This window comes from Coloeus monedula, assembly GCF_965178545.1.
Source record: "Coloeus monedula genome assembly, chromosome: 2".
NCBI classification, from domain to species: domain Eukaryota; kingdom Metazoa; phylum Chordata; class Aves; order Passeriformes; family Corvidae; genus Coloeus; species Coloeus monedula.
In genome coordinates, this window is record NC_138782.1 from 49,568,809 (window position 1) to 49,595,342 (window position 26,534).

The following is a 26,534-nucleotide window of genomic DNA, read 5'->3' on the forward strand; positions in this document are numbered from 1 at the left end:
GGCTATGGTGAGTTCCAATCTGAAGAAGAAGAGGGAGCAAGGTTTTGGCTATACCATGCTCAGCTTGGCCTGCCTTTCGCATGGTGAGTATCCCCGGTGGCCCTGGCCTTGTGGTTTTCTGAAGCCTAACTCTAGGTGTATCCATAACCATAAGGCTAGTTGGAGTCAGCAATCAGGCAGTGGGCTGTGGCGAGTTCCAAGCCGAAAGAAGAGGAGGCAGCAAGGTTTTGGCTGTACCGTATTCAACTTGGCCAGCCTTTCGCATGGTGTGCGTCCCTGGAGCTCCTGGCTTTGTGGTTTTCTCAAGCCTAAACCTAGGCGTAACCCTAACCCTAACCCTAACTATAGTTTGAGCCAGAAATCAGGCAGTGGGCTGTGGCGAGTTCCAAGCCGAAAGAAGAGAAGGCAGCAAGGTTTTGGCTGTACCGTATTCAACTTGGCCAGCCTTTCGCATCGTGAGCATTCCTGGAGCTCCTGGCACTGTGGTTTTCTGAAGCCTAACCCTAGGCGTAACCCTAACCCTAACCCTAACCGTAGTTTGAGCCAGAAATTGGGCATTGGGCTATGGTGAGTTCCAATCTGAAGGAAGAAGAGGGAGCAAGGTTTTGGCTATACCATGTTCAGCCTGGCCTGCCTTTCGCATGGTGAGTATCTCTGGCGGCCCTGGCTTTGCGGTTTTCTCAAGCCTAATGCTAGGCGTATCCATAACCATAAGGCTAGTTGGAGTCAGCAATCAGGCAGTGGGCTGTGGCGAGTTCCAAGCCGAAAGAAGAGGAGGCAGCAAGGTTTTGGCTGTACCGTATTCAACTTGGCCTGCCTTTCGCATCGTGAGCATTCCTGGAGCTCCTGGCTTTGTGGTTTTCTCAATCCTAACCCTAGGCGTAACCCTAACCCTAACCCTAATCGTAGTTTGAGGCAGAAATTGGGCATTGGGCTATGGTGAGTTCCAATCTGAAGAAGAAGAGGGAGCAAGGTTTTGGCTATACCATGCTCAGCTTGGCCTGCCTTTCGCATGGTGAGTATGCCTGATGGCCCTGGCTTTGTGGTTTTCTGAAGCCTAACTCTAGGTGTATCCATAACCATAAGGCTAGTTGGAGTCAGCAATCAGGCAGTGGGCTGTGGCGAGTTCCAAGCCGAAAGAAGAGAAGGCAGCAAGGTTTTGGCTGTACCGTATTCAACTTGGCCAGCCTTTCGCATGGTGTGTGTCCCTGGAGCTCCTGGCACTGTGGTTTTCTCAAGCCTAACCCTAGGCGTAACCCTAACCCTAACCCTAACCGTAGTTTGAGCCAGAAATTGGGCATTGGGCTACGGTGAGTTCCAATCTGAAGGAAGAAGAGGGAGCAAGGTTTTGGCTGTACCATGTTCAGCTTGGCCTGCCTTTTGCATGGTGAGTATGCCTGATGGCCCTGGCTTTGTGGTTTTCTGAAGCCTAACTCTAGGTGTATCCATAACCATAAGGCTAGTTGGAGTCAGCAATCAGGCAGTGGGCTGTGGCGAGTTCCAAGCCGAAAGAAGAGGAGGCAGCAAGGTTTTGGCTGTACCGTATTCAACTTGGCCTGCCATTCGCATGGTGAGCATCCCTGGAGCTCCTGGCTTTGTGGTTTTCTGAAGCCTAACCCTAGGCGTAACCCTAACCCTAACCCTAACCGTAGTTTGAGCCAGAAATCAGGCATTAGGCTGTGGTGAGTTCCAAGCACAAAGAAGAGGAGGCAGCGAGTTTTTGGCTGTACCGTATTCAACTTGGCCAGCCTTTCGCATGGTGTGTGTTCCTGGAGCTCCTGGCTTTGCGGTTTTCTGAAGCCTAACCCTAGGCGTAACCCTAACCCTAACCCTAACCGTAGTTTGAGCCAGTAATCAGGCATTGGGCTATGGTGAGTTCCAACCTGAAGGAAGAAGAGGGAGCAAGGTTTTGGCTGTACCATGTTCAGCCTGGCCTGCCTTTCGCATGGTGAGTATCTCTGGCGGCCCTGGCTTTGCGGTTTTCTCAAGCCTAATGCTAGGCGTATCCATAACCATAAGGCTAGTTGGAGTCAGAAATCAGGCAGTGGGCTGTGGCGAGTTCCAAGCCGAAAGAAGAGGAGGCAGCAAGGTTTTGGCTGTACCGTATTCAACTTGGCCTGCCTTTCGCATCGTGAGCATTCCTGGAGCTCCTGGCACTGTGGTTTTCTCAATCCTAACCCTAGGCGTAACCCTAACCCTAACCCTAACCGTAGTTTGAGCCAGAAATTGGGCATTGGGCTACGGTGAGTTCCAATCTGAAGGAAGAAGAGGGAGCAAGGTTTTGGCTGTACCATGCTCAGCTTGGCCTGCCTTTCGCATGGTGAGTATGCCTGATGGCCCTGGCTTTGTGGTTTTCTGAAGCCTAACTCTAGGTGTATCCATAACCATAAGGCTAGTTGGAGTCAGCAATCAGGCAGTGGGCTGTGGCGAGTTCCAAGCCGAAAGAAGAGGAGGCAGCAAGGTTTTGGCTGTACCGTATTCAACTTGGCCAGCCATTCGCATGGTGAGCATCCCTGGAGCTCCTGGCTTTGTGGTTTTCTGAAGCCTAACCCTAGGCGTAACCCTAACCCTAACCCTAACCGTAGTTTGAGCCAGAAATCAGGCATTAGGCTGTGGTGAGTTCCAAGCACAAAGAAGAGGAGGCAGCGAGGTTTTGGCTGTACCGTATTCAACTTGGCCAGCCTTTCCCATGGTGTATGTCCCTGGAGCTCCTGGCTTTGTGGTTTTCTCAATCCTAACCCTAGGCGTAACCCTAACCCTAACCCTAACCGTAGTTTGAGGCAGAAATTGGGCATTGGGCTACGGTGAGTTCCAATCTGAAGGAAGAAGAGGGAGCAAGGTTTTGGCTGTACCATGTTCAGCTTGGCCTGCCTTTCGCATGGTGAGTATCCCTGGTGGCCCTGGCTTTGCGGTTTTCTCAAGCCTAATGCTAGGCGTATCCATAACCATAAGGCTAGTTGGAGTCAGAAATCAGGCAGTGGGCTGTGGCGAGTTCCAAGCCGAAAGAAGAGGAGGCAGCAAGGTTTTGGCTGTACCGTATTCAACTTGGCCTGCCTTTCGCATCGTGAGCATTCCTGGAGCTCCTGGCACTGTGGTTTTCTGAAGCCTAACCCTAGGCGTAACCCTAACCCTAACCCTAACCGTAGTTTGAGCCAGAAATTGGGCATTGGGCTATGGTGAGTTCCAATCTGAAGAAGAAGAGGGAGCAAGGTTTTGGCTATACCATGCTCAGCTTGGCCTGCCTTTCGCATGGTGAGTATCCCTGGTGGCCCTGGCCTTGTGGTTTTCTGAAGCCTAACTCTAGGTGTATCCATAACCATAAGGCTAGTTGGAGTCAGCAAACAGGCAGTGGGCTGTGGCGAGTTCCAAGCCGAAAGAAGAGGAGGCAGCAAGGTTTTGGCTGTACCGTATTCAACTTGGCCAGCCTTTCGCATGGTGTGTGTCCCTGGAGCTCCTGGCTTTGTGGTTTTCTCAAGCCTAAACCTAGGCGTAACCCTAACCCTAACCCTAACTATAGTTTGAGCCAGAAATTGGGCATTGGGCTACGGTGAGTTCCAATCTGAAGGAAGAAGAGGGAGCAAGGTTTTGGCTGTACCATGTTCAGCTTGGCCTGCCTTTCGCATGGTGAGTATCCCTGGTGGCCCTGGCTTTGTGGTTTTCTCAAGCCTAATGCTAGGCGTATCCATAACCATAAGGCTAGTTGGAGTCAGCAATCAGGCAGTGGGCTGTGGCGAGTTCCAAGCCGAAAGAAGAGAAGGCAGCAAGGTTTTGGCTGTACCGTATTCAACTTGGCCTGCCTTTCGCATGGTGAGCATTCCTGGAGCTCCTGGCACTGTGGTTTTCTGAAGCCTAACCCTAGGCGTAACCCTAACCCTAACCCTAACCGTAGTTTGAGCCAGAAATTGGGCATTGGGCTATGGTGAGTTCCAATCTGAAGGAAGAAGAGGGAGCAAGGTTTTGGCTATACCATGTTCAGCCTGGCCTGCCTTTCGCATGGTGAGTATCTCTGGCGGCCCTGGCTTTGCGGTTTTCTCAAGCCTAATGCTAGGCGTATCCATAACCATAAGGCTAGTTGGAGTCAGAAATCAGGCAGTGGGCTGTGGCGAGTTCCAAGCCGAAAGAAGAGGAGGCAGCAAGGTTTTGGCTGTACCGTATTCAACTTGGCCTGCCTTTCGCATCGTGAGCATTCCTGGAGCTCCTGGCTTTGTGGTTTTCTCAATCCTAACCCTAGGCGTAACCCTAACCCTAACCCTAATCGTAGTTTGAGGCAGAAATTGGGCATTGGGCTATGGTGAGTTCCAATCTGAAGAAGAAGAGGGAGCAAGGTTTTGGCTATACCATGCTCAGCTTGGCCTGCCTTTCGCATGGTGAGTATGCCTGATGGCCCTGGCTTTGTGGTTTTCTGAAGCCTAACTCTAGGTGTATCCATAACCATAAGGCTAGTTGGAGTCAGCAATCAGGCAGTGGGCTGTGGCGAGTTCCAAGCCGAAAGAAGAGAAGGCAGCAAGGTTTTGGCTGTACCGTATTCAACTTGGCCAGCCTTTCGCATGGTGTGTGTCCCTGGAGCTCCTGGCTTTGCGGTTTTCTGAAGCCTAACCCTAGGCGTAACCCTAACCCTAACCCTAACCGTAGTTTGAGCCAGTAATCAGGCATTGGGCTATGGTGAGTTCCAATCTGAAGGAAGAAGAGGGAGCAAGGTTTTGGCTGTACCATGTTCAGCCTGGCCTGCCTTTCGCATGGTGAGTATCTCTGGCGGCCCTGGCTTTGCGGTTTTCTCAAGCCTAATGCTAGGCGTATCCATAACCATAAGGCTAGTTGGAGTCAGAAATCAGGCAGTGGGCTGTGGCGAGTTCCAAGCCGAAAGAAGAGGAGGCAGCAAGGTTTTGGCTGTACCGTATTCAACTTGGCCTGCCTTTCGCATCGTGAGCATTCCTGGAGCTCCTGGCACTGTGGTTTTCTCAATCCTAACCCTAGGCGTAACCCTAACCCTAACCCTAACCGTAGTTTGAGCCAGAAATTGGGCATTGGGCTATGGTGAGTTCCAATCTGAAGGAAGAAGAGGGAGCAAGGTTTTGGCTGTACCATGCTCAGCTTGGCCTGCCTTTCGCATGGTGAGTATGCCTGATGGCCCTGGCTTTGTGGTTTTCTGAAGCCTAACTCTAGGTGTATCCATAACCATAAGGCTAGTTGGAGTCAGCAATCAGGCAGTGGGCTGTGGCGAGTTCCAAGCCGAAAGAAGAGGAGGCAGCAAGGTTTTGGCTGTACCGTATTCAACTTGGCCAGCCATTCGCATGGTGAGCATCCCTGGAGCTCCTGGCTTTGTGGTTTTCTGAAGCCTAACCCTAGGCGTAACCCTAACCCTAACCCTAACCGTAGTTTGAGCCAGAAATCAGGCATTAGGCTGTGGTGAGTTCCAAGCACAAAGAAGAGGAGGCAGCGAGGTTTTGGCTGTACCGTATTCAACTTGGCCAGCCTTTCCCATGGTGTATGTCCCTGGAGCTCCTGGCTTTGTGGTTTTCTCAATCCTAACCCTAGGCGTAACCCTAACCCTAACCCTAACCGTAGTTTGAGGCAGAAATTGGGCATTGGGCTACGGTGAGTTCCAATCTGAAGGAAGAAGAGGGAGCAAGGTTTTGGCTGTACCATGTTCAGCTTGGCCTGCCTTTCGCATGGTGAGTATCCCTGGTGGCCCTGGCTTTGCGGTTTTCTCAAGCCTAATGCTAGGCGTATCCATAACCATAAGGCTAGTTGGAGTCAGAAATCAGGCAGTGGGCTGTGGCGAGTTCCAAGCCGAAAGAAGAGGAGGCAGCAAGGTTTTGGCTGTACCGTATTCAACTTGGCCTGCCTTTCGCATCGTGAGCATTCCTGGAGCTCCTGGCACTGTGGTTTTCTGAAGCCTAACCCTAGGCGTAACCCTAACCCTAACCCTAACCGTAGTTTGAGCCAGAAATTGGGCATTGGGCTATGGTGAGTTCCAATCTGAAGAAGAAGAGGGAGCAAGGTTTTGGCTATACCATGCTCAGCTTGGCCTGCCTTTCGCATGGTGAGTATCCCTGGTGGCCCTGGCCTTGTGGTTTTCTGAAGCCTAACTCTAGGTGTATCCATAACCATAAGGCTAGTTGGAGTCAGCAAACAGGCAGTGGGCTGTGGCGAGTTCCAAGCCGAAAGAAGAGGAGGCAGCAAGGTTTTGGCTGTACCGTATTCAACTTGGCCAGCCTTTCGCATGGTGTGTGTCCCTGGAGCTCCTGGCTTTGTGGTTTTCTCAAGCCTAAACCTAGGCGTAACCCTAACCCTAACCCTAACTATAGTTTGAGCCAGAAATTGGGCATTGGGCTACGGTGAGTTCCAATCTGAAGGAAGAAGAGGGAGCAAGGTTTTGGCTGTACCATGTTCAGCTTGGCCTGCCTTTCGCATGGTGAGTATCCCTGGTGGCCCTGGCTTTGTGGTTTTCTCAAGCCTAATGCTAGGCGTATCCATAACCATAAGGCTAGTTGGAGTCAGCAATCAGGCAGTGGGCTGTGGCGAGTTCCAAGCCGAAAGAAGAGAAGGCAGCAAGGTTTTGGCTGTACCGTATTCAACTTGGCCTGCCTTTCGCATGGTGAGCATTCCTGGAGCTCCTGGCACTGTGGTTTTCTGAAGCCTAACCCTAGGCGTAACCCTAACCCTAACCCTAACCGTAGTTTGAGCCAGAAATTGGGCATTGGGCTATGGTGAGTTCCAATCTGAAGGAAGAAGAGGGAGCAAGGTTTTGGCTATACCATGTTCAGCCTGGCCTGCCTTTCGCATGGTGAGTATCTCTGGCGGCCCTGGCTTTGCGGTTTTCTCAAGCCTAATGCTAGGCGTATCCATAACCATAAGGCTAGTTGGAGTCAGAAATCAGGCAGTGGGCTGTGGCGAGTTCCAAGCCGAAAGAAGAGGAGGCAGCAAGGTTTTGGCTGTACCGTATTCAACTTGGCCTGCCTTTCGCATCGTGAGCATTCCTGGAGCTCCTGGCTTTGTGGTTTTCTCAATCCTAACCCTAGGCGTAACCCTAACCCTAACCCTAATCGTAGTTTGAGGCAGAAATTGGGCATTGGGCTATGGTGAGTTCCAATCTGAAGAAGAAGAGGGAGCAAGGTTTTGGCTATACCATGCTCAGCTTGGCCTGCCTTTCGCATGGTGAGTATGCCTGATGGCCCTGGCTTTGTGGTTTTCTGAAGCCTAACTCTAGGTGTATCCATAACCATAAGGCTAGTTGGAGTCAGCAATCAGGCAGTGGGCTGTGGCGAGTTCCAAGCCGAAAGAAGAGAAGGCAGCAAGGTTTTGGCTGTACCGTATTCAACTTGGCCAGCCTTTCGCATGGTGTGTGTCCCTGGAGCTCCTGGCACTGTGGTTTTCTCAAGCCTAACCCTAGGCGTAACCCTAACCCTAACCCTAACCGTAGTTTGAGCCAGAAATTGGGCATTGGGCTACGGTGAGTTCCAATCTGAAGGAAGAAGAGGGAGCAAGGTTTTGGCTGTACCATGTTCAGCTTGGCCTGCCTTTTGCATGGTGAGTATGCCTGATGGCCCTGGCTTTGTGGTTTTCTGAAGCCTAACTCTAGGTGTATCCATAACCATAAGGCTAGTTGGAGTCAGCAATCAGGCAGTGGGCTGTGGCGAGTTCCAAGCCGAAAGAAGAGGAGGCAGCAAGGTTTTGGCTGTACCGTATTCAACTTGGCCTGCCATTCGCATGGTGAGCATCCCTGGAGCTCCTGGCTTTGTGGTTTTCTGAAGCCTAACCCTAGGCGTAACCCTAACCCTAACCCTAACCGTAGTTTGAGCCAGAAATCAGGCATTAGGCTGTGGTGAGTTCCAAGCACAAAGAAGAGGAGGCAGCGAGTTTTTGGCTGTACCGTATTCAACTTGGCCAGCCTTTCGCATGGTGTGTGTTCCTGGAGCTCCTGGCTTTGCGGTTTTCTGAAGCCTAACCCTAGGCGTAACCCTAACCCTAACCCTAACCGTAGTTTGAGCCAGTAATCAGGCATTGGGCTATGGTGAGTTCCAACCTGAAGGAAGAAGAGGGAGCAAGGTTTTGGCTGTACCATGTTCAGCCTGGCCTGCCTTTCGCATGGTGAGTATCTCTGGCGGCCCTGGCTTTGCGGTTTTCTCAAGCCTAATGCTAGGCGTATCCATAACCATAAGGCTAGTTGGAGTCAGAAATCAGGCAGTGGGCTGTGGCGAGTTCCAAGCCGAAAGAAGAGGAGGCAGCAAGGTTTTGGCTGTACCGTATTCAACTTGGCCTGCCTTTCGCATCGTGAGCATTCCTGGAGCTCCTGGCACTGTGGTTTTCTCAATCCTAACCCTAGGCGTAACCCTAACCCTAACCCTAACCGTAGTTTGAGCCAGAAATTGGGCATTGGGCTACGGTGAGTTCCAATCTGAAGGAAGAAGAGGGAGCAAGGTTTTGGCTGTACCATGCTCAGCTTGGCCTGCCTTTCGCATGGTGAGTATGCCTGATGGCCCTGGCTTTGTGGTTTTCTGAAGCCTAACTCTAGGTGTATCCATAACCATAAGGCTAGTTGGAGTCAGCAATCAGGCAGTGGGCTGTGGCGAGTTCCAAGCCGAAAGAAGAGGAGGCAGCAAGGTTTTGGCTGTACCGTATTCAACTTGGCCAGCCATTCGCATGGTGAGCATCCCTGGAGCTCCTGGCTTTGTGGTTTTCTGAAGCCTAACCCTAGGCGTAACCCTAACCCTAACCCTAACCGTAGTTTGAGCCAGAAATCAGGCATTAGGCTGTGGTGAGTTCCAAGCACAAAGAAGAGGAGGCAGCGAGGTTTTGGCTGTACCGTATTCAACTTGGCCAGCCTTTCCCATGGTGTATGTCCCTGGAGCTCCTGGCTTTGTGGTTTTCTCAATCCTAACCCTAGGCGTAACCCTAACCCTAACCCTAACCGTAGTTTGAGGCAGAAATTGGGCATTGGGCTACGGTGAGTTCCAATCTGAAGGAAGAAGAGGGAGCAAGGTTTTGGCTGTACCATGTTCAGCTTGGCCTGCCTTTCGCATGGTGAGTATCCCTGGTGGCCCTGGCTTTGCGGTTTTCTCAAGCCTAATGCTAGGCGTATCCATAACCATAAGGCTAGTTGGAGTCAGAAATCAGGCAGTGGGCTGTGGCGAGTTCCAAGCCGAAAGAAGAGGAGGCAGCAAGGTTTTGGCTGTACCGTATTCAACTTGGCCTGCCTTTCGCATCGTGAGCATTCCTGGAGCTCCTGGCACTGTGGTTTTCTGAAGCCTAACCCTAGGCGTAACCCTAACCCTAACCCTAACCGTAGTTTGAGCCAGAAATTGGGCATTGGGCTATGGTGAGTTCCAATCTGAAGAAGAAGAGGGAGCAAGGTTTTGGCTATACCATGCTCAGCTTGGCCTGCCTTTCGCATGGTGAGTATCCCTGGTGGCCCTGGCCTTGTGGTTTTCTGAAGCCTAACTCTAGGTGTATCCATAACCATAAGGCTAGTTGGAGTCAGCAAACAGGCAGTGGGCTGTGGCGAGTTCCAAGCCGAAAGAAGAGGAGGCAGCAAGGTTTTGGCTGTACCGTATTCAACTTGGCCAGCCTTTCGCATGGTGTGTGTCCCTGGAGCTCCTGGCTTTGTGGTTTTCTCAAGCCTAAACCTAGGCGTAACCCTAACCCTAACCCTAACTATAGTTTGAGCCAGAAATTGGGCATTGGGCTACGGTGAGTTCCAATCTGAAGGAAGAAGAGGGAGCAAGGTTTTGGCTGTACCATGTTCAGCTTGGCCTGCCTTTCGCATGGTGAGTATCCCTGGTGGCCCTGGCTTTGTGGTTTTCTCAAGCCTAATGCTAGGCGTATCCATAACCATAAGGCTAGTTGGAGTCAGCAATCAGGCAGTGGGCTGTGGCGAGTTCCAAGCCGAAAGAAGAGAAGGCAGCAAGGTTTTGGCTGTACCGTATTCAACTTGGCCTGCCTTTCGCATGGTGAGCATTCCTGGAGCTCCTGGCACTGTGGTTTTCTGAAGCCTAACCCTAGGCGTAACCCTAACCCTAACCCTAACCGTAGTTTGAGCCAGAAATTGGGCATTGGGCTATGGTGAGTTCCAATCTGAAGGAAGAAGAGGGAGCAAGGTTTTGGCTATACCATGTTCAGCCTGGCCTGCCTTTCGCATGGTGAGTATCTCTGGCGGCCCTGGCTTTGCGGTTTTCTCAAGCCTAATGCTAGGCGTATCCATAACCATAAGGCTAGTTGGAGTCAGAAATCAGGCAGTGGGCTGTGGCGAGTTCCAAGCCGAAAGAAGAGGAGGCAGCAAGGTTTTGGCTGTACCGTATTCAACTTGGCCTGCCTTTCGCATCGTGAGCATTCCTGGAGCTCCTGGCTTTGTGGTTTTCTCAATCCTAACCCTAGGCGTAACCCTAACCCTAACCCTAATCGTAGTTTGAGGCAGAAATTGGGCATTGGGCTATGGTGAGTTCCAATCTGAAGAAGAAGAGGGAGCAAGGTTTTGGCTATACCATGCTCAGCTTGGCCTGCCTTTCGCATGGTGAGTATGCCTGATGGCCCTGGCTTTGTGGTTTTCTGAAGCCTAACTCTAGGTGTATCCATAACCATAAGGCTAGTTGGAGTCAGCAATCAGGCAGTGGGCTGTGGCGAGTTCCAAGCCGAAAGAAGAGAAGGCAGCAAGGTTTTGGCTGTACCGTATTCAACTTGGCCAGCCTTTCGCATGGTGTGTGTCCCTGGAGCTCCTGGCTTTGCGGTTTTCTGAAGCCTAACCCTAGGCGTAACCCTAACCCTAACCCTAACCGTAGTTTGAGCCAGTAATCAGGCATTGGGCTATGGTGAGTTCCAATCTGAAGGAAGAAGAGGGAGCAAGGTTTTGGCTGTACCATGTTCAGCCTGGCCTGCCTTTCGCATGGTGAGTATCTCTGGCGGCCCTGGCTTTGCGGTTTTCTCAAGCCTAATGCTAGGCGTATCCATAACCATAAGGCTAGTTGGAGTCAGAAATCAGGCAGTGGGCTGTGGCGAGTTCCAAGCCGAAAGAAGAGGAGGCAGCAAGGTTTTGGCTGTACCGTATTCAACTTGGCCTGCCTTTCGCATCGTGAGCATTCCTGGAGCTCCTGGCACTGTGGTTTTCTCAATCCTAACCCTAGGCGTAACCCTAACCCTAACCCTAACCGTAGTTTGAGCCAGAAATTGGGCATTGGGCTATGGTGAGTTCCAATCTGAAGGAAGAAGAGGGAGCAAGGTTTTGGCTGTACCATGCTCAGCTTGGCCTGCCTTTCGCATGGTGAGTATGCCTGATGGCCCTGGCTTTGTGGTTTTCTGAAGCCTAACTCTAGGTGTATCCATAACCATAAGGCTAGTTGGAGTCAGCAATCAGGCAGTGGGCTGTGGCGAGTTCCAAGCCGAAAGAAGAGGAGGCAGCAAGGTTTTGGCTGTACCGTATTCAACTTGGCCAGCCATTCGCATGGTGAGCATCCCTGGAGCTCCTGGCTTTGTGGTTTTCTGAAGCCTAACCCTAGGCGTAACCCTAACCCTAACCCTAACCGTAGTTTGAGCCAGAAATCAGGCATTAGGCTGTGGTGAGTTCCAAGCACAAAGAAGAGGAGGCAGCGAGGTTTTGGCTGTACCGTATTCAACTTGGCCAGCCTTTCCCATGGTGTATGTCCCTGGAGCTCCTGGCTTTGTGGTTTTCTCAATCCTAACCCTAGGCGTAACCCTAACCCTAACCCTAACCGTAGTTTGAGGCAGAAATTGGGCATTGGGCTACGGTGAGTTCCAATCTGAAGGAAGAAGAGGGAGCAAGGTTTTGGCTGTACCATGTTCAGCTTGGCCTGCCTTTCGCATGGTGAGTATCCCTGGTGGCCCTGGCTTTGCGGTTTTCTCAAGCCTAATGCTAGGCGTATCCATAACCATAAGGCTAGTTGGAGTCAGAAATCAGGCAGTGGGCTGTGGCGAGTTCCAAGCCGAAAGAAGAGGAGGCAGCAAGGTTTTGGCTGTACCGTATTCAACTTGGCCTGCCTTTCGCATCGTGAGCATTCCTGGAGCTCCTGGCACTGTGGTTTTCTGAAGCCTAACCCTAGGCGTAACCCTAACCCTAACCCTAACCGTAGTTTGAGCCAGAAATTGGGCATTGGGCTATGGTGAGTTCCAATCTGAAGAAGAAGAGGGAGCAAGGTTTTGGCTATACCATGCTCAGCTTGGCCTGCCTTTCGCATGGTGAGTATCCCTGGTGGCCCTGGCCTTGTGGTTTTCTGAAGCCTAACTCTAGGTGTATCCATAACCATAAGGCTAGTTGGAGTCAGCAAACAGGCAGTGGGCTGTGGCGAGTTCCAAGCCGAAAGAAGAGGAGGCAGCAAGGTTTTGGCTGTACCGTATTCAACTTGGCCAGCCTTTCGCATGGTGTGTGTCCCTGGAGCTCCTGGCTTTGTGGTTTTCTCAAGCCTAAACCTAGGCGTAACCCTAACCCTAACCCTAACTATAGTTTGAGCCAGAAATTGGGCATTGGGCTACGGTGAGTTCCAATCTGAAGGAAGAAGAGGGAGCAAGGTTTTGGCTGTACCATGTTCAGCTTGGCCTGCCTTTCGCATGGTGAGTATCCCTGGTGGCCCTGGCTTTGTGGTTTTCTCAAGCCTAATGCTAGGCGTATCCATAACCATAAGGCTAGTTGGAGTCAGCAATCAGGCAGTGGGCTGTGGCGAGTTCCAAGCCGAAAGAAGAGAAGGCAGCAAGGTTTTGGCTGTACCGTATTCAACTTGGCCTGCCTTTCGCATGGTGAGCATTCCTGGAGCTCCTGGCACTGTGGTTTTCTGAAGCCTAACCCTAGGCGTAACCCTAACCCTAACCCTAACCGTAGTTTGAGCCAGAAATTGGGCATTGGGCTATGGTGAGTTCCAATCTGAAGGAAGAAGAGGGAGCAAGGTTTTGGCTATACCATGTTCAGCCTGGCCTGCCTTTCGCATGGTGAGTATCTCTGGCGGCCCTGGCTTTGCGGTTTTCTCAAGCCTAATGCTAGGCGTATCCATAACCATAAGGCTAGTTGGAGTCAGAAATCAGGCAGTGGGCTGTGGCGAGTTCCAAGCCGAAAGAAGAGGAGGCAGCAAGGTTTTGGCTGTACCGTATTCAACTTGGCCTGCCTTTCGCATCGTGAGCATTCCTGGAGCTCCTGGCTTTGTGGTTTTCTCAATCCTAACCCTAGGCGTAACCCTAACCCTAACCCTAATCGTAGTTTGAGGCAGAAATTGGGCATTGGGCTATGGTGAGTTCCAATCTGAAGAAGAAGAGGGAGCAAGGTTTTGGCTATACCATGCTCAGCTTGGCCTGCCTTTCGCATGGTGAGTATGCCTGATGGCCCTGGCTTTGTGGTTTTCTGAAGCCTAACTCTAGGTGTATCCATAACCATAAGGCTAGTTGGAGTCAGCAATCAGGCAGTGGGCTGTGGCGAGTTCCAAGCCGAAAGAAGAGAAGGCAGCAAGGTTTTGGCTGTACCGTATTCAACTTGGCCAGCCTTTCGCATGGTGTGTGTCCCTGGAGCTCCTGGCACTGTGGTTTTCTCAAGCCTAACCCTAGGCGTAACCCTAACCCTAACCCTAACCGTAGTTTGAGCCAGAAATTGGGCATTGGGCTACGGTGAGTTCCAATCTGAAGGAAGAAGAGGGAGCAAGGTTTTGGCTGTACCATGTTCAGCTTGGCCTGCCTTTTGCATGGTGAGTATGCCTGATGGCCCTGGCTTTGTGGTTTTCTGAAGCCTAACTCTAGGTGTATCCATAACCATAAGGCTAGTTGGAGTCAGCAATCAGGCAGTGGGCTGTGGCGAGTTCCAAGCCGAAAGAAGAGGAGGCAGCAAGGTTTTGGCTGTACCGTATTCAACTTGGCCTGCCATTCGCATGGTGAGCATCCCTGGAGCTCCTGGCTTTGTGGTTTTCTGAAGCCTAACCCTAGGCGTAACCCTAACCCTAACCCTAACCGTAGTTTGAGCCAGAAATCAGGCATTAGGCTGTGGTGAGTTCCAAGCACAAAGAAGAGGAGGCAGCGAGTTTTTGGCTGTACCGTATTCAACTTGGCCAGCCTTTCGCATGGTGTGTGTTCCTGGAGCTCCTGGCTTTGCGGTTTTCTGAAGCCTAACCCTAGGCGTAACCCTAACCCTAACCCTAACCGTAGTTTGAGCCAGTAATCAGGCATTGGGCTATGGTGAGTTCCAACCTGAAGGAAGAAGAGGGAGCAAGGTTTTGGCTGTACCATGTTCAGCCTGGCCTGCCTTTCGCATGGTGAGTATCTCTGGCGGCCCTGGCTTTGCGGTTTTCTCAAGCCTAATGCTAGGCGTATCCATAACCATAAGGCTAGTTGGAGTCAGAAATCAGGCAGTGGGCTGTGGCGAGTTCCAAGCCGAAAGAAGAGGAGGCAGCAAGGTTTTGGCTGTACCGTATTCAACTTGGCCTGCCTTTCGCATCGTGAGCATTCCTGGAGCTCCTGGCACTGTGGTTTTCTCAATCCTAACCCTAGGCGTAACCCTAACCCTAACCCTAACCGTAGTTTGAGCCAGAAATTGGGCATTGGGCTACGGTGAGTTCCAATCTGAAGGAAGAAGAGGGAGCAAGGTTTTGGCTGTACCATGCTCAGCTTGGCCTGCCTTTCGCATGGTGAGTATGCCTGATGGCCCTGGCTTTGTGGTTTTCTGAAGCCTAACTCTAGGTGTATCCATAACCATAAGGCTAGTTGGAGTCAGCAATCAGGCAGTGGGCTGTGGCGAGTTCCAAGCCGAAAGAAGAGGAGGCAGCAAGGTTTTGGCTGTACCGTATTCAACTTGGCCAGCCATTCGCATGGTGAGCATCCCTGGAGCTCCTGGCTTTGTGGTTTTCTGAAGCCTAACCCTAGGCGTAACCCTAACCCTAACCCTAACCGTAGTTTGAGCCAGAAATCAGGCATTAGGCTGTGGTGAGTTCCAAGCACAAAGAAGAGGAGGCAGCGAGGTTTTGGCTGTACCGTATTCAACTTGGCCAGCCTTTCCCATGGTGTATGTCCCTGGAGCTCCTGGCTTTGTGGTTTTCTCAATCCTAACCCTAGGCGTAACCCTAACCCTAACCCTAACCGTAGTTTGAGGCAGAAATTGGGCATTGGGCTACGGTGAGTTCCAATCTGAAGGAAGAAGAGGGAGCAAGGTTTTGGCTGTACCATGTTCAGCTTGGCCTGCCTTTCGCATGGTGAGTATCCCTGGTGGCCCTGGCTTTGCGGTTTTCTCAAGCCTAATGCTAGGCGTATCCATAACCATAAGGCTAGTTGGAGTCAGAAATCAGGCAGTGGGCTGTGGCGAGTTCCAAGCCGAAAGAAGAGGAGGCAGCAAGGTTTTGGCTGTACCGTATTCAACTTGGCCTGCCTTTCGCATCGTGAGCATTCCTGGAGCTCCTGGCACTGTGGTTTTCTGAAGCCTAACCCTAGGCGTAACCCTAACCCTAACCCTAACCGTAGTTTGAGCCAGAAATTGGGCATTGGGCTATGGTGAGTTCCAATCTGAAGAAGAAGAGGGAGCAAGGTTTTGGCTATACCATGCTCAGCTTGGCCTGCCTTTCGCATGGTGAGTATCCCTGGTGGCCCTGGCCTTGTGGTTTTCTGAAGCCTAACTCTAGGTGTATCCATAACCATAAGGCTAGTTGGAGTCAGCAAACAGGCAGTGGGCTGTGGCGAGTTCCAAGCCGAAAGAAGAGGAGGCAGCAAGGTTTTGGCTGTACCGTATTCAACTTGGCCAGCCTTTCGCATGGTGTGTGTCCCTGGAGCTCCTGGCTTTGTGGTTTTCTCAAGCCTAAACCTAGGCGTAACCCTAACCCTAACCCTAACTATAGTTTGAGCCAGAAATTGGGCATTGGGCTACGGTGAGTTCCAATCTGAAGGAAGAAGAGGGAGCAAGGTTTTGGCTGTACCATGTTCAGCTTGGCCTGCCTTTCGCATGGTGAGTATCCCTGGTGGCCCTGGCTTTGTGGTTTTCTCAAGCCTAATGCTAGGCGTATCCATAACCATAAGGCTAGTTGGAGTCAGCAATCAGGCAGTGGGCTGTGGCGAGTTCCAAGCCGAAAGAAGAGAAGGCAGCAAGGTTTTGGCTGTACCGTATTCAACTTGGCCTGCCTTTCGCATGGTGAGCATCCCTGGAGCTCCTGGCTTTGTGGTTTTCTGAAGCCTAACCCTAGGCGTAACCCTAACCCTAACCCTAACCGTAGTTTGAGCCAGAAATTGGGCATTGGGCTACGGTGAGTTCCAATCTGAAGGAAGAAGAGGGAGCAAGGTTTTGGCTGTACCATGTTCAGCTTGGCCTGCCTTTCGCATGGTGAGTATCCCTGGTGGCCCTGGCTTTGCGGTTTTCTCAAGCCTAATGCTAGGCGTATCCATAACCATAAGGCTAGTTGGAGTCAGAAATCAGGCAGTGGGCTGTGGCGAGTTCCAAGCTGAAGGAAGAGGAGGCAGCAAGGTTTTGGCTGTACCGTATTCAACTTGGCCTGCCTTTCGCATCGTGAGCATTCCTGGAGCTCCTGGCTTTGTGGTTTTCTCAATCCTAACCCTAGGCGTAACCCTAACCCTAACCCTAACCGTAGTTTGAGGCAGAAATTGGGCATTGGGCTATGGTGAGTTCCAATCTGAAGAAGAAGAGGGAGCAAGGTTTTGGCTATACCATGCTCAGCTTGGCCTGCCTTTCGCATGGTGAGTATCCCCGGTGGCCCTGGCCTTGTGGTTTTCTGAAGCCTAACTCTAGGTGTATCCATAACCATAAGGCTAGTTGGAGTCAGCAATCAGGCAGTGGGCTGTGGCGAGTTCCAAGCCGAAAGAAGAGGAGGCAGCAGGGTTTTGGCTGTACCGTATTCAACTTGGCCAGCCTTTCGCATGGTGTGTGTTCCTGGAGCTCCTGGCTTTGCGGTTTTCTGAAGCCTAACCCTAGGCGTAACCCTAACCCTAACCCTAACCGTAGTTTGAGCCAGAAATTGGGCATTGGGCTATGGTGAGTTCCAATCTGAAGAAGAAGAGGGAGCAAGGTTTTGGCTATACCATGCTCAGCTTGGCCTGCCTTTCGCATGGTGAGTATCCCCGGTGGCCCTGGCCTTGTGGTTTTCTGAAGCCTAACTCTAGGTGTATCCATAACCATAAGGCTAGTTGGAGTCAGCAATCAGGCAGTGGGCTGTGGCGAGTTCCAAGCCGAAAGAAGAGGAGGCAGCAAGGTTTTGGCTGTACCGTATTCAACTTGGCCAGCCTTTCGCATGGTGTGCGTCCCTGGAGCTCCTGGCACTGTGGTTTTCTGAAGCCTAAACCTAGGCGTAACCCTAACCCTAACCCTAACTATAGTTTGAGCCAGAAATCAGGCAGTGGGCTGTGGCGAGTTCCAAGCCGAAAGAAGAGAAGGCAGCAAGGTTTTGGCTGTACCGTATTCAACTTGGCCTGCCTTTCGCATCGTGAGCATTCCTGGAGCTCCTGGCTTTGTGGTTTTCTGAAGCCTAACCCTAGGCGTAACCCTAACCCTAACCCTAACCGTAGTTTGAGCCAGAAATTGGGCATTGGGCTATGGTGAGTTCCAATCTGAAGGAAGAAGAGGGAGCAAGGTTTTGGCTATACCATGTTCAGCCTGGCCTGCCTTTCGCATGGTGAGTATCTCTGGCGGCCCTGGCTTTGCGGTTTTCTCAAGCCTAATGCTAGGCGTATCCATAACCATAAGGCTAGTTGGAGTCAGCAATCAGGCAGTGGGCTGTGGCGAGTTCCAAGCCGAAAGAAGAGGAGGCAGCAAGGTTTTGGCTGTACCGTATTCAACTTGGCCTGCCTTTCGCATCGTGAGCATTCCTGGAGCTCCTGGCTTTGTGGTTTTCTCAATCCTAACCCTAGGCGTAACCCTAACCCTAACCCTAATCGTAGTTTGAGGCAGAAATTGGGCATTGGGCTATGGTGAGTTCCAATCTGAAGAAGAAGAGGGAGCAAGGATTTGGCTATACCATGCTCAGCTTGGCCTGCCTTTCGCATGGTGAGTATGCCTGATGGCCCTGGCTTTGTGGTTTTCTGAAGCCTAACTCTAGGTGTATCCATAACCATAAGGCTAGTTGGAGTCAGCAATCAGGCAGTGGGCTGTGGTGAGTTCCAAGCCGAAAGAAGAGAAGGCAGCAAGGTTTTGGCTGTACCGTATTCAACTTGGCCAGCCTTTCGCATGGTGTGTGTCCCTGGAGCTCCTGGCTTTGTGGTTTTCTCAAGCCTAAACCTAGGCGTAACCCTAACCCTAACCCTAACCGTAGTTTGAGCCAGAAATCAGGCATTGGGCTGTGGCGAGTTCCAAGCACAAAGAAGAGGAGGCAGCAAGGTTTTGGCTATACCGTATTCAACTTGGCCAGCCTTTCGCATGGTGCATGTCCCTGGAGCTCCTGGCTTTGTGGTTTTCTCAATCCTAACCCTAGGCGTAACCCTAACCCTAACCCTAACCGTAGTTTGAGCCAGAAATTGGGCATTGGGCTACGGTGAGTTCCAATCTGAAGGAAGAAGAGGGAGCAAGGTTTTGGCTGTACCATGTTCAGCTTGGCCTGCCTTTCGCATGGTGAGTATCCCTGGTGGCCCTGGCCTTGTGGTTTTCTGAAGCCTAACTCTAGGTGTATCCATAACCATAAGGCTAGTTGGAGTCAGCAATCAGGCAGTGGGCTGTGGCGAGTTCCAAGCTGAAAGAAGAGGAGGCAGCAAGGTTTTGGCTATACCGTATTCAACTTGGCCAGCCTTTCGCATGGTGTATGTCCCTGGAGCTCCTGGCTTTGTGGTTTTCTCAAGCCTAACCCTAGGCGTAACCCTAACCCTAACCCTAACCGTAGATTGAGCCAGAAATTGGGCATTGGGCTATGGTGAGTTCCAATCTGAAGGAAGAAGAGGGAGCAAGGTTTTGGCTGTACCATGTTCAGCTTGGCCTGCCTTTCGCATGGTGAGTATCCCCGGTGGCCCTGGCCTTGTGGTTTTCTGAAGCCTAACTCTAGGTGTATCCATAACCATAAGGCTAGTTGGAGTCAGCAATCAGGCAGTGGGCTGTGGCGAGTTCCAAGCCGAAAGAAGAGAAGGCAGCAAGGTTTTGGCTGTACCGTATTCAACTTGGCCTGCCATTCGCATGGTGAGCATCCCTGGAGCTCCTGGCTTTGTGGTTTTCTGAAGCCTAACCCTAGGCGTAACCCTAACCCTAACCCTAACCGTAGTTTGAGCCAGAAATCAGGCATTGGGCTATGGTGAGTTCCAATCTGAAGGAAGAAGAGGGAGCAAGGTTTTGGCTGTACCATGTTCAGCTTGGCCTGCCTTTCGCATGGTGAGTATCCCTGGTGGCCCTGGCTTTGCGGTTTTCTCAAGCCTAATGCTAGGCGTATCCATAACCATAAGGCTAGTTGGAGTCAGCAATCAGGCAGTGGGCTGTGGCGAGTTCCAAGCCGAAAGAAGAGAAGGCAGCAAGGTTTTGGCTGTACCGTATTCAACTTGGCCTGCCTTTCGCATCGTGAGCATTCCTGGAGCTCCTGGCACTGTGGTTTTCTGAAGCCTAACCCTAGGCGTAACCCTAACCCTAACCCTAACCGTAGTTTGAGCCAGAAATTGGGCATTGGGCTATGGTGAGTTCCAATCTGAAGAAGAAGAGGGAGCAAGGATTTGGCTATACCATGCTCAGCTTGGCCTGCCTTTCGCATGGTGAGTATGCCTGATGGCCCTGGCTTTGTGGTTTTCTGAAGCCTAACTCTAGGTGTATCCATAACCATAAGGCTAGTTGGAGTCAGCAATCAGGCAGTGGGCTGTGGTGAGTTCCAAGCCGAAAGAAGAGAAGGCAGCAAGGTTTTGGCTGTACCGTATTCAACTTGGCCAGCCTTTCGCATGGTGTGTGTCCCTGGAGCTCCTGGCTTTGTGGTTTTCTCAAGCCTAAACCTAGGCGTAACCCTAACCCTAACCCTAACTATAGTTTGAGCCAGAAATTGGGCATTGGGCTACGGTGAGTTCCAATCTGAAGGAAGAAGAGGGAGCAAGGTTTTGGCTGTACCATGTTCAGCTTGGCCTGCCTTTCGCATGGTGAGTATCCCTGGTGGCCCTGGCTTTGTGGTTTTCTGAAGCCTAACTCTAGGTGTATCCATAACCATAAGGCTAGTTGGAGTCAGCAATCAGGCAGTGGGCTGTGGCGAGTTCCAAGCACAAAGAAGAGGAGGCAGCAAGGTTTTGGCTGTACCGTATTCAACTTGGCCTGCCTTTCGCATGGTGAGCATTCCTGGAGCTCCTGGCACTGTGGTTTTCTCAATCCTAACCCTAGGCGTAACCCTAACCCTAACCCTAACCGTAGTTTGAGCCAGAAATCAGGCATTAGGCTGTGGTGAGTTCCAAGCACAAAGAAGAGGAGGCAGCGAGTTTTTGGCTGTACCGTATTCAACTTGGCCAGCCTTTCGCATGGTGTGTGTTCCTGGAGCTCCTGGCTTTGCGGTTTTCTGAAGCCTAACCCTAGGCGTAACCCTAACCCTAACCCTAACCGTAGTTTGAGCCAGTAATCAGGCATTGGGCTATGGTGAGTTCCAACCTGAAGGAAGAAGAGGGAGCAAGGTTTTGGCTGTACCATGTTCAGCCTGGCCTGCCTTTCGCATGGTGAGTATCCCTGGTGGCCCTGGCCTTGTGGTTTTCTGAAGCCTAACTCCAGGTGTATCCATAACCATAAGGCTAGTTGGAGTCAGCAATCAGGCAGTGGGCTGTGGCGAGTTCCAAGCTGAAAGAAGAGGAGGCAGCAAGGTTTTGGCTATACCGTATTCAACTTGGCCAGCCTTTCGCATGGTGTATGTCCCTGGAGCTCCTGGCTTTGTGGTTTTCTCAAGCCTAACCCTAGGCGTAACCCTAACCCTAACCCTAACCGTAGATTGAGCCAGAAATTGGGCATTGGGCTATGGTGAGTTCCAATCTGAAGGAAGAAGAGGGAGCAAGGTTTTGGCTGTACCATGTTCAGCTTGGCCTGCCTTTCGCATGGTGAGTATCCCCGGTGGCCCTGGCTTTGCGGTTTTCTGAAGCCTAACTCTAGGTGTATCCATAACCATAAGGCTAGTTGGAGTCAGCAATCAGGCAGTGGGCTGTGGCGAGTTCCAAGCCGAAAGAAGAGAAGGCAGCAAGGTTTTGGCTGTACCGTATTCAACTTGGCCTGCCATTCGCATGGTGAGCATCCCTGGAGCTCCTGGCTTTGTGGTTTTCTGAAGCCTAACCCTAGGCGTAACCCTAACCCTAACCCTAACCGTAGTTTGAGCCAGAAATCAGGCATTGGGCTATGGTGAGTTCCAATCTGAAGGAAGAAGAGGGAGCAAGGTTTTGGCTGTACCATGTTCAGCTTGGCCTGCCTTTCGCATGGTGAGTATCCCTGGTGGCCCTGGCTTTGCGGTTTTCTCAAGCCTAATGCTAGGCGTATCCATAACCATAAGGCTAGTTGGAGTCAGCAATCAGGCAGTGGGCTGTGGCGAGTTCCAAGCCGAAAGAAGAGAAGGCAGCAAGGTTTTGGCTGTACCGTATTCAACTTGGCCTGCCTTTCGCATCGTGAGCATTCCTGGAGCTCCTGGCACTGTGGTTTTCTGAAGCCTAACCCTAGGCGTAACCCTAACCCTAACCCTAACCGTAGTTTGAGCCAGAAATCAGGCATTGGGCTATGGTGAGTTCCAATCTGAAGGAAGAAGAGGGAGCAAGGTTTTGGCTGTACCATAATCAGCTTGGCCTGCCTTTCGCATGGTGAGTATCCCTGGTGGCCCTGGCTTTGCGGTTTTCTCAAGCCTAATACTAGGCGTATCCATAACCATAAGGCACGTTGGAGTCAGCAATCAGGCAGTGGGCTGTGGCGAGTTCCAAGCCGAAAGAAGAGAAGGCAGCAAGGTTTTGGCTGTACCGTATTCAACTTGGCCTGCCTTTCGCATCGTGAGCATTCCTGGAGCTCCTGGCACTGTGGTTTTCTGAAGCCTAACCCTAGGCGTAACCCTAACCCTAACCCTAACCGTAGTTTGAGCCAGAAATTGGGCATTGGGCTATGGTGAGTTCCAATCTGAAGAAGAAGAGGGAGCAAGGTTTTGGCTATACCATGCTCAGCTTGGCCTGCCTTTCGCATGGTGAGTATGCCTGATGGCCCTGGCTTTGTGGTTTTCTGAAGCCTAACTCTAGGTGTATCCATAACCATAAGGCTAGTTGGAGTCAGCAATCAGGCAGTGGGCTGTGGCGAGTTCCAAGCCGAAAGAAGAGGAGGCAGCAAGGTTTTGGCTGTACCGTATTCAACTTGGCCTGCCATTCGCATGGTGAGCATCCCTGGAGCTCCTGGCTTTGTGGTTTTCTGAAGCCTAACCCTAGGCGTAACCCTAACCCTAACCCTAACCGTAGTTTGAGCCAGAAATCAGGCATTGGGCTGTGGCGAGTTCCAAGCACAAAGAAGAGGAGGCAGCAAGGTTTTGGCTGTACCGTATTCAACTTGGCCTGCCTTTCGCATGGTGCATGTCCCTGGAGCTCCTGGCTTTGTGGTTTTCTCAATCCTAACCCTAGGCATAACCCTAACCCTAACCCTAACCGTAGTTTGAGCCAGAAATTGGGCATTGGGCTATGGTGAGTTCCAATCTGAAGAAGAAGAGGGAGCAAGGTTTTGGCTATACCATGTTCAGCTTGGCCTGCCTTTCGCATGGTGAGTATCCCTGGTGGCCCTGGCTTTGCGGTTTTCTCAAGCCTAATGCTAGGCGTATCCATAACCATAAGGCTAGTTGGAGTCAGCAATCAGGCAGTGGGCTGTGGCGAGTTCCAAGCCGAAAGAAGAGAAGGCAGCAAGGTTTTGGCTGTACCGTATTCAACTTGGCCTGCCTTTCGCATGGTGAGCATCCCTGGAGCTCCTGGCTTTGTGGTTTTCTGAAGCCTAACCCTAGGCGTAACCCTAACCCTAACCCTAACCGTAGTTTGAGCCAGAAATCAGGCATTGGGCTATGGTGAGTTCCAATCTGAAGGAAGAAGAGGGAGCAAGGTTTTGGCTGTACCATAATCAGCTTGGCCTGCCTTTCGCATGGTGAGTATCCCTGGTGGCCCTGGCTTTGCGGTTTTCTCAAGCCTAATACTAGGCGTATCCATAACCATAAGGCACGTTGGAGTCAGCAATCAGGCAGTGGGCTGTGGCGAGTTCCAAGCCGAAAGAAGAGAAGGCAGCAAGGTTTTGGCTGTACCGTATTCAACTTGGCCTGCCTTTCGCATCGTGAGCATTCCTGGAGCTCCTGGCACTGTGGTTTTCTGAAGCCTAACCCTAGGCGTAACCCTAACCCTAACCCTAACCGTAGTTTGAGCCAGAAATTGGGCATTGGGCTATGGTGAGTTCCAATCTGAAGAAGAAGAGGGAGCAAGGTTTTGGCTATACCATGCTCAGCTTGGCCTGCCTTTCGCATGGTGAGTATGCCTGATGGCCCTGGCTTTGTGGTTTTCTGAAGCCTAACTCTAGGTGTATCCATAACCATAAGGCTAGTTGGAGTCAGCAATCAGGCAGTGGGCTGTGGCGAGTTCCAAGCCGAAAGAAGAGGAGGCAGCAAGGTTTTGGCTGTACCGTATTCAACTTGGCCTGCCATTCGCATGGTGAGCATCCCTGGAGCTCCTGGCTTTGTGGTTTTCTGAAGCCTAACCCTAGGCGTAACCCTAACCCTAACCCTAACCGTAGTTTGAGCCAGAAATCAGGCATTGGGCTGTGGCGAGTTCCAAGCACAAAGAAGAGGAGGCAGCAAGGTTTTGGCTGTACCGTATTCAACTTGGCCTGCCTTTCGCATGGTGCATGTCCCTGGAGCTCCTGGCTTTGTGGTTTTCTCAATCCTAACCCTAGGCATAACCCTAACCCTAACCCTAACCGTAGTTTGAGCCAGAAATTGGGCATTGGGCTATGGTGAGTTCCAATCTGAAGAAGAAGAGGGAGCAAGGTTTTGGCTATACCATGTTCAGCTTGGCCTGCCTTTCGCATGGTGAGTATCCCTGGTGGCCCTGGCTTTGCGGTTTTCTCAAGCCTAATGCTAGGCGTATCCATAACCATAAGGCTAGTTGGAGTCAGCAATCAGGCAGTGGGCTGTGGCGAGTTCCAAGCCGAAAGAAGAGAAGGCAGCAAGGTTTTGGCTGTACCGTATTCAACTTGGCCTGCCTTTCGCATGGTGAGCATCCCTGGAGCTCCTGGCTTTGTGGTTTTCTGAAGCCTAACCCTAGGCGTAACCCTAACCCTAACCCTAACCGTAGTTTGAGCCAGAAATCAGGCATTGGGCTATGGTGAGTTCCAATCTGAAGGAAGAAGAGGGAGCAAGGTTTTGGCTGTACCATAATCAGCTTGGCCTGCCTTTCGCATGGTGAGTATCCCTGGTGGCCCTGGCTTTGCGGTTTTCTCAAGCCTAATACTAGGCGTATCCATAACCATAAGGCTAGTTGGAGTCAGCAATCAGGCAGTGGGCTGTGGCGAGTTCCAAGCCGAAAGAAGAGAAGGCAGCAAGGTTTTGGCTGTACCGTATTCAACTTGGCCTGCCTTTCGCATCGTGAGCATTCCTGGAGCTCCTGGCACTGTGGTTTTCTGAAGCCTAACCCTAGGCGTAACCCTAACCTTAACCCTAACCGTAGTTTGAGCCAGAAATTGGGCATTGGGCTATGGTGAGTTCCAATCTGAAGAAGAAGAGGGAGCAAGGTTTTGGCTATACCATGCTCAGCTTGGCCTGCCTTTCGCATGGTGAGTATGCCTGATGGCCCTGGCTTTGTGGTTTTCTGAAGCCTAACTCTAGGTGTATCCATAACCATAAGGCTAGTTGGAGTCAGCAATCAGGCAGTGGGCTGTGGCGAGTTCCAAGCCGAAAGAAGAGAAGGCAGCAAGGTTTTGGCTGTACCGTATTCAACTTGGCCTGCCTTTCGCATCGTGAGCATTCCTGGAGCTCCTGGCTTTGTGGTTTTCTGAAGCCTAACCCTAGGCGTAACCCTAACCCTAACCCTAACCGTAGTTTGAGCCAGAAATTGGGCATTGGGCTATGGTGAGTTCCAATCTGAAGAAGAAGAGGGAGCATGGTTTTGGCTATACCATGCTCAGCTTGGCCTGCCTTTCGCATGGTGAGTATGCCTGATGGCCCTGGCTTTGTGGTTTTCTGAAGCCTAACTCTAGGTGTATCCATAACCATAAGGCTAGTTGGAGTCAGCAATCAGGCAGTGGGCTGTGGCGAGTTCCAAGCCGAAAGAAGAGGAGGCAGCAAGGTTTTGGCCGTACCGTATTCAACTTGGCCTGCCATTCGCATGGTGAGCATCCCTGGAGCTCCTGGCTTTGTGGTTTTCTGAAGCCTAACCCTAGGCGTAACCCTAACCCTAACCCTAACCGTAGTTTGAGCCAGAAATCAGGCATTGGGCTGTGGCGAGTTCCAAGCACAAAGAAGAGGAGGCAGCAAGGTTTTGGCTATACCGTATTCAACTTGGCCAGCCTTTCGCATGGTGCATGTCCCTGGAGCTCCTGGCTTTGTGGTTTTCTCAATCCTAACCCTAGGCGTAACCCTAACCCTAACCCTAACCGTAGTTTGAGCCAGAAATTGGGCATTGGGCTACGGTGAGTTCCAATCTGAAGGAAGAAGAGGGAGCAAGGTTTTGGCTGTACCATGTTCAGCTTGGCCTGCCTTTCGCATGGTGAGTATCCCTGGTGGCCCTGGCCTTGTGGTTTTCTGAAGCCTAACTCTAGGTGTATCCATAACCATAAGGCTAGTTGGAGTCAGCAATCAGGCAGTGGGCTGTGGCGAGTTCCAAGCTGAAAGAAGAGGAGGCAGCAAGGTTTTGGCTATACCGTATTCAACTTGGCCAGCCTTTCGCATGGTGTATGTCCCTGGAGCTCCTGGCTTTGTGGTTTTCTCAAGCCTAACCCTAGGCGTAACCCTAACCCTAACCCTAACCGTAGATTGAGCCAGAAATTGGGCATTGGGCTATGGTGAGTTCCAATCTGAAGGAAGAAGAGGGAGCAAGGTTTTGGCTGTACCATGTTCAGCTTGGCCTGCCTTTCGCATGGTGAGTATCCCCGGTGGCCCTGGCCTTGTGGTTTTCTGAAGCCTAACTCTAGGTGTATCCATAACCATAAGGCTAGTTGGAGTCAGCAATCAGGCAGTGGGCTGTGGCGAGTTCCAAGCCGAAAGAAGAGAAGGCAGCAAGGTTTTGGCTGTACCGTATTCAACTTGGCCTGCCATTCGCATGGTGAGCATCCCTGGAGCTCCTGGCTTTGTGGTTTTCTGAAGCCTAACCCTAGGCGTAACCCTAACCCTAACCCTAACCGTAGTTTGAGCCAGAAATCAGGCATTGGGCTATGGTGAGTTCCAATCTGAAGGAAGAAGAGGGAGCAAGGTTTTGGCTGTACCATGTTCAGCTTGGCCTGCCTTTCGCATGGTGAGTATCCCTGGTGGCCCTGGCTTTGCGGTTTTCTCAAGCCTAATGCTAGGCGTATCCATAACCATAAGGCTAGTTGGAGTCAGCAATCAGGCAGTGGGCTGTGGCGAGTTCCAAGCCGAAAGAAGAGAAGGCAGCAAGGTTTTGGCTGTACCGTATTCAACTTGGCCTGCCTTTCGCATCGTGAGCATTCCTGGAGC